We start from the raw sequence: 12519 nt of genomic DNA, 5'->3' as shown, positions 1-12519 counted from the left end.
GTATTTCTTAGTGGTAAAAATTGTAAGAACTCACTGAGCGGTACACTTCTATGTCAAGGTATTAATTTACAAGGAGCCTGCGAAGGTTCTTCAAATAACCTTTCTTGCCACCTGCAGGGATCACCTGTAGCCTTAATAGAGCCAGTTTTCAGGCAGCTTTCCAATGGCAGCTACGTTATGCTCAATGATCACAGCTGTTGTGGCATGTTGCCAGGAAGAGCGTATCTAGTTAGTGTGTCGGCCAGGGTCACTTGTTGTATGCAAGTATTGTATCCAAAAAGCAAGACAGACCGGTAGATGGCATTATGGCATTCACTGAATATCTTTTCTATACAAATTTATACATTAAGCAGAATGAAAGCCATTCTTTTGCAAAAAACTGTGCAAATGACCTCGTCTAGAGAAACGCATGATCTGCAAGTTGCAAGGACTTCTGCAGAGATACATGCAATATTATCAACAAACTGCCCAGTACATTTCGCAGATATGTTAGGTCAAATCTTAAACATGTCTGATACCAGCGGCATCGCACATGTATTTAAGACAATTTTTTCGGGACTGTTAACACCATTTGAAGCAGTCCTCGGCATTTTTCCAAATTTCGTGCACTCTGTGTTCGGCGGCCTGCCTCTCATTTTGGGACCCGTAGCAGGAATTCTGTTTTTATTCCTTCTGCTCCAATATGGCAAGTACAGTCACTGACAATACCCAGACTACCATGGAACAAGCCCTCCTAGCCATAAGGTATCGTGAGAGGATTACACAGATTCTTGGCTTGGCTCGTTTAAGAGATCTGAATACCCCTTGGTTCCTTTCATTCAGACCAATCTGGCAAGATTGCATCTTACCTGTTCTATGATGCCTGCTTTGCGGAGAAAAATGCGTGTTGGACATCTGTCTTACACTTCCATCAGTCCTGCCATTGGATGTTGACACCTTGCTAGGTCCGGTAACGACTCATGCATCATGTTGCCCCCAACGGCTATCAATCCTGATGACAGCATTCATTGAAGTCTCACCGACGAGTCTAACTGAGAGTGAGCTAAATATACCTACAGGCACACAGGTACCAGCTACTGCTAACATTTCTAATGCGACAACCGCTGACGGCGATGATCCTCATTTGTGCACCTTTGATCTACTTGATGAAGTAGTACCACTTTCACCTACTGTGGTAGACGATTTCTTTGCCAGCCTAGACAATTTGATGTTTTCTCCTGACACTGAGAATAACTTTTGAAATCTGCACACAGCGTTCCATGAGCACTGAATTCGGCCTTCACTTTTCCAAAACAATCATTCTAACTTTGGAACTCTATTTTTCTACGATTACATTTTGAACCTTTTTCCAAAAATAGAACATTTTTATGGCACAGAGTAAAATTCTTAAAGTAGAAATATTCTTAGAGAATAAGAAATTCTTTTTGAAACACTTCCTAAGACAATATTTGGCTTTGTCCTCAACACCAAAACAGTTTTATATATTCTGCTATGGAATGGTGTCGACCCTTTTTTCTGTATTCAAGAGCCATTTTCATAAATGTAATTTCATGATTCATTCAGTCTTACATTACCGATATCATGCTGTATGCTTAAAAATGACATCAATCCTTTAAATGCGTACTATTGACATACTCATTTTCCATGTAAAGCCATTTCGAATGCATTTCATGTATTTTAGTTGGGATTGTAAACACATGCTTTAGATATTTTTAGATGCTTATAGTTTAGTAATGTTGAACATATTAAAGTGGAGTGGGTGTTGTATATGAATCTAGGACCCTAGTGTAAATTTCCAGATTCATGCCCTTATATAGGTATAAATCACCCTATCCTTATATAGGCATAGAAATCATAACCATATTTAGACTTAGCCTATGCAGCCCTAATACGGCATGGCTACTTCCACTAGTTCGGAGAATCCACAACAATTTCTTGGAAAAACTCGCCTTCAGCAGTCAGGGACTTACCCTTGCTTGAATATTGATTTATCCAAGAACTCAAGGAGTTTTCAAAGACTGAGTCTTTGATGACGTTATTATGTCCAACCTTACGTCAAACTCTGCACCTTCAAGGTATAAATATGCCCACATTTGCCCAGGCAAACACACAGTGGTTTGGAGCAGTTCGACTATCTACTTGCCCGACATGCCCTGCAGAAGCAGGTACTAAAGGAAGCAGACCCTCCAGCTGACGCACTGAGAGAGACTCTGTCTTTTCTTCTGCCGAGAAATCCAGCTCCACTGTTTCCAGCTACCCTTGCGGGTTGCTGGGAAATCGAGTCCTGAGAGAGAGATACAAGACCTCCTTCATTCTAAACCAAAGTACGGAGCTGATTAGACCCTTAGAGAATTCTTGGAATAGATTTTTGGCAAAAGAATAGTAAACTTAAGCTACACCTCACTTACTTCTTCCCTCGTACTAGACCTAGGTTAGGTACACGGGGGTAGACGTATTTTAGAAGCACCAGTTGAGTACTTTTAGTCATTATTTATTAATGTATGTATTATGGGGGTCATTATGATTGCGGTTTTTCCGCATCCTCGGGGCCGGCGGAAGCCACCGCCGGCCCGAGGATGCGGAAAAACCGCAGCGGACTGACCAAAGACCCACCGCCACATTAGGATGGCTGGTGGGTCCTGGTTTCCGTCTGCAGCTTTTCCGCCGCGGTCGGATTACAACCGCGGCGGAAAAGCTCTAATATGGTGACGGTGTCTTACAGACACCGTCCTCCATATTAGGATGGCCAGTGAGTTATGCTTTTCCGCTGCAGGTTTTCCGCCGTGGAAAAGCACACGGAACTTCACTGCGGGGGCCCGTTGCGGGCCCCCTAGGTGAAGGGGGGGTGGGGGGTGCACATGGGGGGTACCCATGGTACCCCTCTGCATATGCATACAGAAAGCAGCAGGCACCGCGCGGTGCCTGCCTCTTTCTGCATGCAAATGCAATGCGTGCATTTTTAACATTGCCGCGGGTGCAGCTTGAAGCTGCACCCGCCGAAATGTTAAAAATAGAGGATGTGACCGCCAGGGTGGCAGTCACATCCTAATTGCACAGGAGGGAACTCCGCATGCCATGCGGAGGTTCCCTTCTGCTCTGGGGTCCTAATCGACCCCTATATGTTATTTTATATGGCTTAGAAACCATACCATGCTTTTACAGTATTATTTCATAATACTCTTCGTACTATATGGACTGTACTTTATAACCAGTAATACTATTGTAGCAGTACATTTCTTATGCTTGAGAAAGAAGACTGTTCAATATATACTTTTTTTTTTAAAACGCCTGTCTCTCTATTTTCTCAGCACCTCTGGTGAAACAAAGCATGCACGATTAACTGAGTAAAATAGCTATCTATTGTTTCCGTGACTCTAGAGATTGATTTCTTATTCTTGAGAAACAAAGTTGTCATGTTTATGCGGTTGTCAGAAAATAATCCCTTCTTGTGTATTCAAGAAAGTTTCTAGTGACCTCTGAGCTAGCTGGCACTCACAATTAAGTTTAATATATTCGATAGAGACCCAGTCGACCTAAATCCTATGTCAAATTAATAGTATATGTTATTCCAATGTGCAGAGCCTATTGAGAATATGGGAACTACACTACAAAAGCAGAATGTGCCCTTGCATCCAAAAATGAATGTGAGAACACATTTCATGTACAACAGTGCAAAATGCTGGATCGACATTTCACTTAATTTTGTGTAATTGTTTTTGAATTTCACATCGCTTCTGCAAAGGGATCTACAGCGCTTTTTACAAGCCTAGATCTAACTTACAGAACACCCTATCTGGACATCAGTATCAATATATTTGGCAGAAAATGCAATACATGAGGACTTGTAGCTGCAAAGCGTGGTATCAGGACTTACAAGAAGGTACAACCTGGAGAAGTGACCACTCTTGCTATTCTCCAAGCATTTAGACCAGTATTCTGGCACAGATTCGGCATGCCTCTTTTCTCCTATTTTGGAAGCACAAGAGCGTTTCTCGTTCAAAGATCACTTTGTTGTCAAGTGACAATCTCCCCTCCAACGGCAAACACATTAAAGACGGCGGAAACCTCCCTGTTCAGCAAGTTGTAGTCTTCTTTCATCTACTCTGTAGTAGTACAGCTAACTATGGATTGTATACATATCTATACCTCCATACAAACATCTATCAATAGAGGTAGCAATATTTATATTCGTGCTGCACTGTAAATTGAATAAAATATGTCACATAATAAGTGAACATGCAGCATGTATCCAGTCCTTATTCCATTGTCCCGAAAGAAGAAAATAAAGCACTGTATTCTGTTTTTGAGGAACACATTTACCACATTATTCAGAAAGTTGGTAGGCTTTAAGATTTAATAAGTTTGTGTTTCTGATACCGATGTGTCGGACACCCCATTCAGAGGGCCATGGGGCAAGCAGAAGCTATTGGGCTCCACCATGGGTGTTGAGAACGTTTACTCCCGATGTCCTGGGACCCAACCTTTTATGGGTCTTGAGCAATGGGGCAAAGTACTCCTTCAGCGCTGGACTCACAGTGGTAGTTGCTGGTCCAGCAGTCCAAGGCTTCTTGGGAGGAGGTAGATACAGGGGAGTAAGCACAAGCTCACAAGTCAACCTGTGGTCAGTAGCAAATGATCGTACAGTCAAACACTTTCTTTCACAAAACGAAATAATGTATTCACAAACAATATGCAAAGCCCCCTAAGGTCAGGGCTCTAGTTTTCAATAGCCAGGTCACAGAATCTCACTTCCCTCTCACTATTAGCCTTACCCACTCCTAAGAGAATGGTGTGACTGGAGTCTCCACGGGAAGCGGCAGCGGCTGGTATTGGTGATTAGCACTCTGGATTGGCACAAGCAGCGGCTACGCACCCACAGTGCTTCCTCTAGTGAGCCAGTAAGTGTGTCTGATCCTTCCCATGAGTGGGGGTAGGTTGCTCCATTTCTGATCCTCAGTCTGGACTTTGGCCCACATAGGTCACCCCAGAGGCATCGTCTCATGATGATGACTGAACTCAGCAGCAGTCTTAGTAATTTCCCTTATTAGCACATGACATACTGGGTCACCTACTTCACTCTGCATACATGTAATGGCCTAATCGGCATCGTAGAAATCTTCATGGTGGCCCCACCTGGCATACTGAGTTGCTGAATTCACTCTTCACACTGGCTACTGATCCATATGCAAGACAGCACAGCTGATTTTCCCTACCTTCACAGCGGCCCACTCTGGCATAGTGGGTCACCGACTTGAACCTGCACATGAGCGATGACCCAATCAGTGAAGCAGCCGTTTCCTCATAACTTGCTACAGGGATCCACTCAACGGGATTCCCCACTGGACCTTGCACTCTCCAGTGCTCTGCTCTTCCTCACAGGTCACACTGGTCTTCACTAGCAGGCAGGCACTGGTGTTTCAGGCCTCAGGGACAGGTGATCTAGGATGTTCGTAGTTTATGTGCTCTCACCCAGCTGGGTGACTGACAGTTCTTAGCCTTCAGTCCTGGTCACAGGTAGAATTATTGCAGAGCTTCGCTTATGTAATAAATGTATTTCTAAGAAATATCTTAAAGAATTATAAAAGTGTTTCATTAAGTTATTATACAGATTTTAAAATCATTCAAAGTTTACAGCTATTAAATAATATTTTTAAAAATGTATTTCATTATCACATTTTAAAATTCCATTTATCCAATTGTTCCTAAAATACTAGACTAGCTAACATGATAACCATCCTAACCCATTGCATCACTCATTTCATTATGGGACAGCAAAAGACTTTCTTTGTATGAGCCTCGTAAATCTGGCAATAGTCACACTCAGCAATTTCAAAAATATTCCATACTGAGTAAATGGGTAGAGCTTTCTATGATGTGAGATTCCAAATCTCCTAAAATTGGGTGTAGTGACTTTTTCATCTCCTCCAAAAACCAGTCAAGCAAGGAAAAGATGCGTTTTACTGCAGTTACCTCCTAAATCGCAGATACAGCGGCATTGGTTTAGTCTAATCCTTGCTATTAAGCCAGTTATCTTCCATACAAGGTAACTCCTGTTCCAAAGGATTTTTTTAATGCATTCCTTTACCTGAGAGGTTAGTTAGATAGGTAAAGACCAATTAACTGCCCAGTTATTCTAGGGCGTGCATAACACATTTAGGGGGGAATAGATAGCTTTTGTCCCTCTCGAGACTTAAAACTCCAACTCTATCTTTTAATGTCCCCTTGAGGATGTTTTTGGAGATGGTACAGTCCAACCTTTAAGTTCTATGGCAAGAGATGTTGTAAAATTGTGAATACGATTGAAACTATGGCTTACACATTGTTCTATTTCCTGTGCTGACTGATTCCAAAGTTTCTTGCTGTTAACGAACTTTCTAAGAGAAAGTAAAATGCATGGAGCATGTTAATGTGCTAACTGTTCCTTAGATTGTAATCCTATTTCATTTCTTAGTGCCTGTATCTTGACCTTCACCGGGACATTCATTAACTTCTTTAAAAGTAGGCTACCCAACTTCAGCAAGCTCATTCTACTATCCATAGACAACAATTCAGCTCCTTATAGTGCCTTCGGATTAGTTCGCCCAATATTGCCTTCTTTAGCAGTTCTAAAGATAGACCCTCAAACCATGGGTAAAACATTTTAAGGGCACCAGTTGTGGCCATAATTGTAGTTTTTAGCATCTCAAAACAATTATCCTATTTAAAGGTGTTGGCAAAGTATAACACTAAAGATTTATAGTGCAGTACTTGCTCCACGGGCATATTGTTTTAATACCAATTGAAGTTCTAATGTCTCGCAGATAAAATGAAAGTCTAGGTTTTGCTCACATTTAAAATGAGGGTATTAGACTTACTATAGTCTCCCAGCAGATTAAGCTTCCATTGGAGACCTATTGACATTAAGTCCAATAGTCTAAAATCGTCAGGACACATTAAGCATGGAACGTGCAATTTGGCAATTTTTGGTGAAAATAAAAATAATATTGGACAGCACATTAATTAGATTGGAGATAAATAAATTAAATAACGAAGGAGATTTTGATGCATGCCATTATATACTGTTATTTTTTGGTTGATGCCCTATTTGAACCCAGTCATGGGAGCGGGGCCAGCAACATGGCCACGTCTGTCCAGAGCTCCAGCAGCCCACACAAAATCCCTTATTAATTACTGCTTTACTATCACCTTCTGATACACACATGCAATGCCCTCGACAGGGGGGAACTCCCAAGTTGCAGTAAAGATGGTGGGATGCTGATCCAGGCTCAGGAGGCCCACTAAAATTAGGCTGGGCAGAAACGGACTGTGGAGGATCAAGATGGCTATGTCTCTCGGCTGATGAAACTCAAGGCAAAAAAGTGAATAAGACGGGTCAACGCCTGAGTGATCTCTCCCCCTCTTGACCTTGTTGCTGGACCAAGAGATGTCGGAGGACCCTGCTGGATCACCGGTCACTCTCAGGTCACCGGTCTTCCTTTGGCATGGCACCCACTGGTGAGAGGGACTGATTGGCTAAGGGGGGCTCGGCTTGTAGTACTTCTATGTGGGCCCTGCTGTCATTGCGGGCCGTGTGGTGGAGAGACCGTGAAGGCAGATAACACCCTGACAGGAAGAGACCGGTGCCTGTACAAATGGGGAGAATTGGTGTGTCTGAGACTCGGCGATAGGGGTTGGTCCCTGCCACTGCGGGGCATGGAATCGCTGGGGCCAGGAGGAAAGAGCGCAATTACAAAGCCACAGATGGTCACAGAGAACTGATGATGCAGTGTGGGGCACTCGGACCCTGGGACACACGGGCTGTCAGGCAGCTGCGGCCGCCGCTACCCCTACCATTGCCGATCCGGGGTCCGAAAGGAGCTGGTCACTCCCTGAAGAGGACCTGCTAATTCTGGTGGTGCTGAGACACTGGGGGTAGCAATGAAAAAGCAGGAGTGCAATGCCAAGATTTAGGATTTTCCCCCCTTTTTTCTGAACAACCAGGTAGCACCGTGAGTTACAGCAGATGGTACTCGGGGAGGTTATGGGACCCGGTGCAACGGGAGGTGACCTTTGCTGGGACTAGACATTGTGCTGTGAAGAGAACCCCACCAACCGGTGACTGGTTTTTGAAAAGGATTACCTCTTAATTTGGACCTGGGGGGGACTACGTGGTGGCTGTGGGGTCCCCCTCTGGGTGGCTCATCATTCTGATTTGGGGCTGTGGATGGGGAGGACATACCCAATGAGCATCTGGAGTTGTGGACTGCTCTTAAGCCTGAAAGACTCTCCTTGATGGGCTCATCAGAAGGTCAACCACGAAAGGCCTATTAGTCTCAAATGACCTGCTTAACAATGTCCTGAATTGCATATACCGGCACGCAGAACTATCACGAGGTATAGGCACCCGCCGAGAGACAGGCACCCACGGAATATGAAGATCTGAGCCACTGTCCTCACAAGGAGACAATGATTCTCAATGACTCATAATGGCCAGAGATAAGGAGCACAAACCATCACAGCAGGGAACGATGGAGAGGTACATGAAAACTGTGCCCTCCCTACCTGCAGCAGAGGGTGAGTCAGCAGCTCTTCCACACAATGCGACCCTTGAAAACTCGATATATGCCTCCAGGGAGGTCCTGGAGGGAAAAATGCTGGAGATCTGCTCAGAAGTGAACCTGCAGCTCCAAGACATACACAATGTCTCCAAGAGGGGGACCAGGTCAAAAACTGTATATCTGAGGTAGAAGATATATCTCACACACTGCGCAAGGAAGTCATGGGACTTGCGGCCTCCTTGAGAGAGGTAGTGTGGAAGGAAGATGATGATGAAAACCCACTGCACAGGAACAACTGATGTTTCATAGGTTTCCCGGAAGGAATGGAGGGAGCTGATGTGGGGCTCTTCCTGACCACATGGCTTAGAGGTTACCTCCCAATGGTGCAGTTTTCATCATGCTTTATAATCGAACGAGCACATAGGATGCCTGGTTCTAGACCACCACCAGAGTTGCCCCTGCGTCCTTTGATTGCCCACTTCCTTAATTTCCAGGACCGCAACCTAATACTCTGGGAGCTGAGACAAGCTGGTAAAACTAGACATGTCAGTGCCAAAATAATGGTGTTTCCTGATTACTCCCGGGAGGTGCAAAAGCAACAGAGCACCTTTGACTCCGTCAAGGCAAAACTGAGAACTATCCAAATTCAATACATGTTCTTCCAAGAAAAAACTAAGATATTGTCTAGGGTAAGTCCCTATTCTTCCAGACACTGGAGGAGGAGTGGACCTGGGTGGAGGAGTGCCCTCCACTGAGGGGCGGACAGGGTTCGACAGTGGCCTCTCACCTTGAACCCCCAAAGGGCAGCAGACCCAACCACACAGTTTATGTCCGGGGCCATTTTTTCGACCAGAGCTACATGCTGAGAGGGGGCTGCAACATAGATTTAGAGGACAAAGTGCCCCAAAACAAAGACTAGAATGAGGCAGCATAAGGTCTGAAGACCAACTTCCTCAGACCCATCGGAGCATGAACACTTGGCTGACATTGACAGCAATCGCCCACTTCTCCAAAAGATTACCCACATGGAAGAGCCAAGCCCAGAGGATGCAGTCCAGGAGCTACCGCATCAACAGCATCATGAGGGAGGTGACGAAGGCTGAGATGTGTGGGACTGCCGGAAGCTAAGGGACAGTAAGGTGGCAGCAGGTCCCCTATGACAATTTAGATGTTGCAGACAGTGGGTGCTCAGTTTGGTGTGAGAATAACTCTCAGTGGTTAGTAACAGAGTAAATTGGGGGCAGTGAGGAGACACAGACCTATGATGTTTAACTTATGACACAGTTGTTATGTTGACTAGTTGGGGAAAGTGCGTGGGTAGTGGGAGAGAGTGGGGAGGGGAGACTTGCTGGGAGAACTTAAATACAGAGTTCCACAAAGGGCGTTCTTTTACTCTTAGAAGTGGGATGGGGAAATACTGAGACAACAGTCAGCGAGATGGGTCGCTGGAACCGGCACAAGACAGATTTGAGCCATCAGAAAGAAACTAGCTTCTCACACCAGGTGAAGGGGGATATTCACTATTGGCATGTAATCAATGGGCTCAAAAACAAAATTAAGAAGGTGCTGGTTGGCTGATATTTTAGAAGAGAGAACAAAATGTGATGTAGAAATCACTGCCAGGCGCGCAATTTTACATGAAACCGAGCGGTTTCTTCCAAGGCTTCAAATCAAACTTCCATGACAAATTTATTTGAATGCTTCATAAAGAATTTATTTCATTCCAATTGCAAAAAATTTTTTCAATTTAATTATTCATATGTTGTGTTCCACATACATCCTCGCATTACTTGATGTTTGCCCAATGCATTTCGGGTTAACGGGTGGTAACCCTTCATCAGGGGCCTATAAATGAAAAACATACAAGACCATCACTGTCAGGAAAACAGAGCCATTGGGTCATCACGACCAATCATATATCACATAGTATAACACAGTACCTATGACTCATTCCAATATGATTAAACATGAACACTGTTATTATACCAAAGGCGCGCAACATAACATAACGTACTTCATAGGACACAATGGTGAAGACAAAACAGATTGCAAGGAGAATAGTCTCGTAAAGAAATTAACGTTTAAAGTACTGGGAGCCAGGAGGGAAAATTACAAGCTTGGCGGAGAGACGGACTGTGGGCAGAGTGAGAAAGCTTACCGCAAACAACGCGAGTGGTCGTCTCGAAGTTCCGAGCGCGGAACGGGTCCGATAAGGAAAGGACCAATGGACAGGGGTTTTATAGGGATATCAGGAGGTCACGTGGTCTCGTTACAAACAGATACGGCGGGAAACGAACATTGAAGTAACTCGGGAGGGAATGTTACAAATGTGTAAATAATGTGGTGCACCACAAAGGATGTAAAACCTGAACGGTAAAGAATCGAATTCAATGAAAAATTCGAATTCAATAAATAGCGGCGAACCGCCATATTCAAGCGCGCGGCAATACCTCGCGGTGTTCGAAAGGGTGATAGTGAGGTAATATAAATTTTATGGTCATGTTGTGTTCCCTAGCGAGTACCCCACCGACTCCATGTACGAGTTAAAAGTGCATGTAACTTCCCTCCTGTACCAGCTATGAAGACGCAAATACATTTGCGTCCAACGTTAACTTGTCCTCTTTCAGACCCACCATGAATGGGTTTGATGGTCCGTTCCTAAGTATGCTATGCCAACGTCTTTTTGAAGTGTACTCCTACGTTTTTCAGCCTGGCTGAAAGTAGGCCCTGAATCTCTGCCACCGAGCCTCTTTTCTGGCTTCTGACTGCGAGGGCCTCTGCCCAAGCAGCCCCCGTACCCGTGAACTCTGACTTACTTCTAGCGCGGCCCTCCGTGCTCAGCTCAGCCTGCTGCCTGCCAAGATTGACTATAACCTTCGAGTTATCTGTTTTCCTCCCCGAAGATACATTCCGGCCTGCTAGCTTCAGTAAACATCCTTCCTCAGCTACAGGGCTAAAGGGCCGACCTGTCTTTATGCAAGTAATTCATAGCCTCTGTTGCCATGCTTCCATGGAAGGCCCCATGCCCCCACGCTTCTCATACAGACACTCAGGCGCTTATACACGCACTCACAGCAAGTATAGAATAGCTTCTGCTCTAGAGACCTTTCTGCCCAGATAGCTTAGTTCCTAAACATCAGATATCAGATATGATAGAAGCACAAGTTGATCTGACATGCCAGACTTCTGTCTCTTTCCGCCAGTGTAAATGTCAAGTCCCCTGCACCCCGTCTATCACACGTCATGCAGCTGCGCGCGCATCCAAGCTTCCGATTTCCGCTGACATTGCAACATTCTGTTAGCACCACCCCTTGGTGCCACCCACTTGCGTCACCTATCAGTGACGTTTTCTAGCACACACCCTAGTTCACGCCTAGTTTACGCCTCTTGATGATGTACTAGCACCACGTGTATACTGTTATCTTGTCTTCTCTCAGCTGTTACGCCTCTTACATTGAACATTATGATGTAAATCAAGTATATAAGCTATGTATTGTCAATAAACGACGGCGCGCTCATCTATCCCTTCTGACATCCTGTGTGGTGGTCAGAACATGATATCCTGATTCCTTTATGAGGAATAAAACCCTTAGAAACTCTTACACCACGGACTCTGTTTTCCTTCTTTCCGATTGAGTTATTATTGATTAAGTACTTACCTGCATAGAAATTAAGAGAGTAAATTAATTATTTACATCATTTTGGCGCCCGAATAGGGACCCCTCCCCCACCTCACGCGCCGGAAGGTGCGTTGCAATCCGTGTCCCCTGCCATCAGTTAGACGGACAACACGTGTACTGGCAGGATTTCCTGCATCCCCCTCTGACACACGGAGGTGACGAAGACTGCGATCAGTGCCCAGACGAGGCGGTGAGGAGTGCGGAGGATCCCGACCAGAGCCCAGCCGAAGGAAGCAAGGTCCGAGGTGTGAAGAGGCCCACCAGTTTTCCGAAGTTTTCCGAAGTTTTCCGAAGTTTTCCGA

The sequence above is a fragment of the Lissotriton vulgaris genome, chromosome 3_1 (assembly GCF_964263255.1).
Source record: "Lissotriton vulgaris chromosome 3_1, aLisVul1.2, whole genome shotgun sequence".
In the NCBI taxonomy this organism is placed as follows: Eukaryota; Metazoa; Chordata; class Amphibia; order Caudata; family Salamandridae; genus Lissotriton; species Lissotriton vulgaris.
This window is presented reverse-complemented; position numbering follows the sequence as displayed.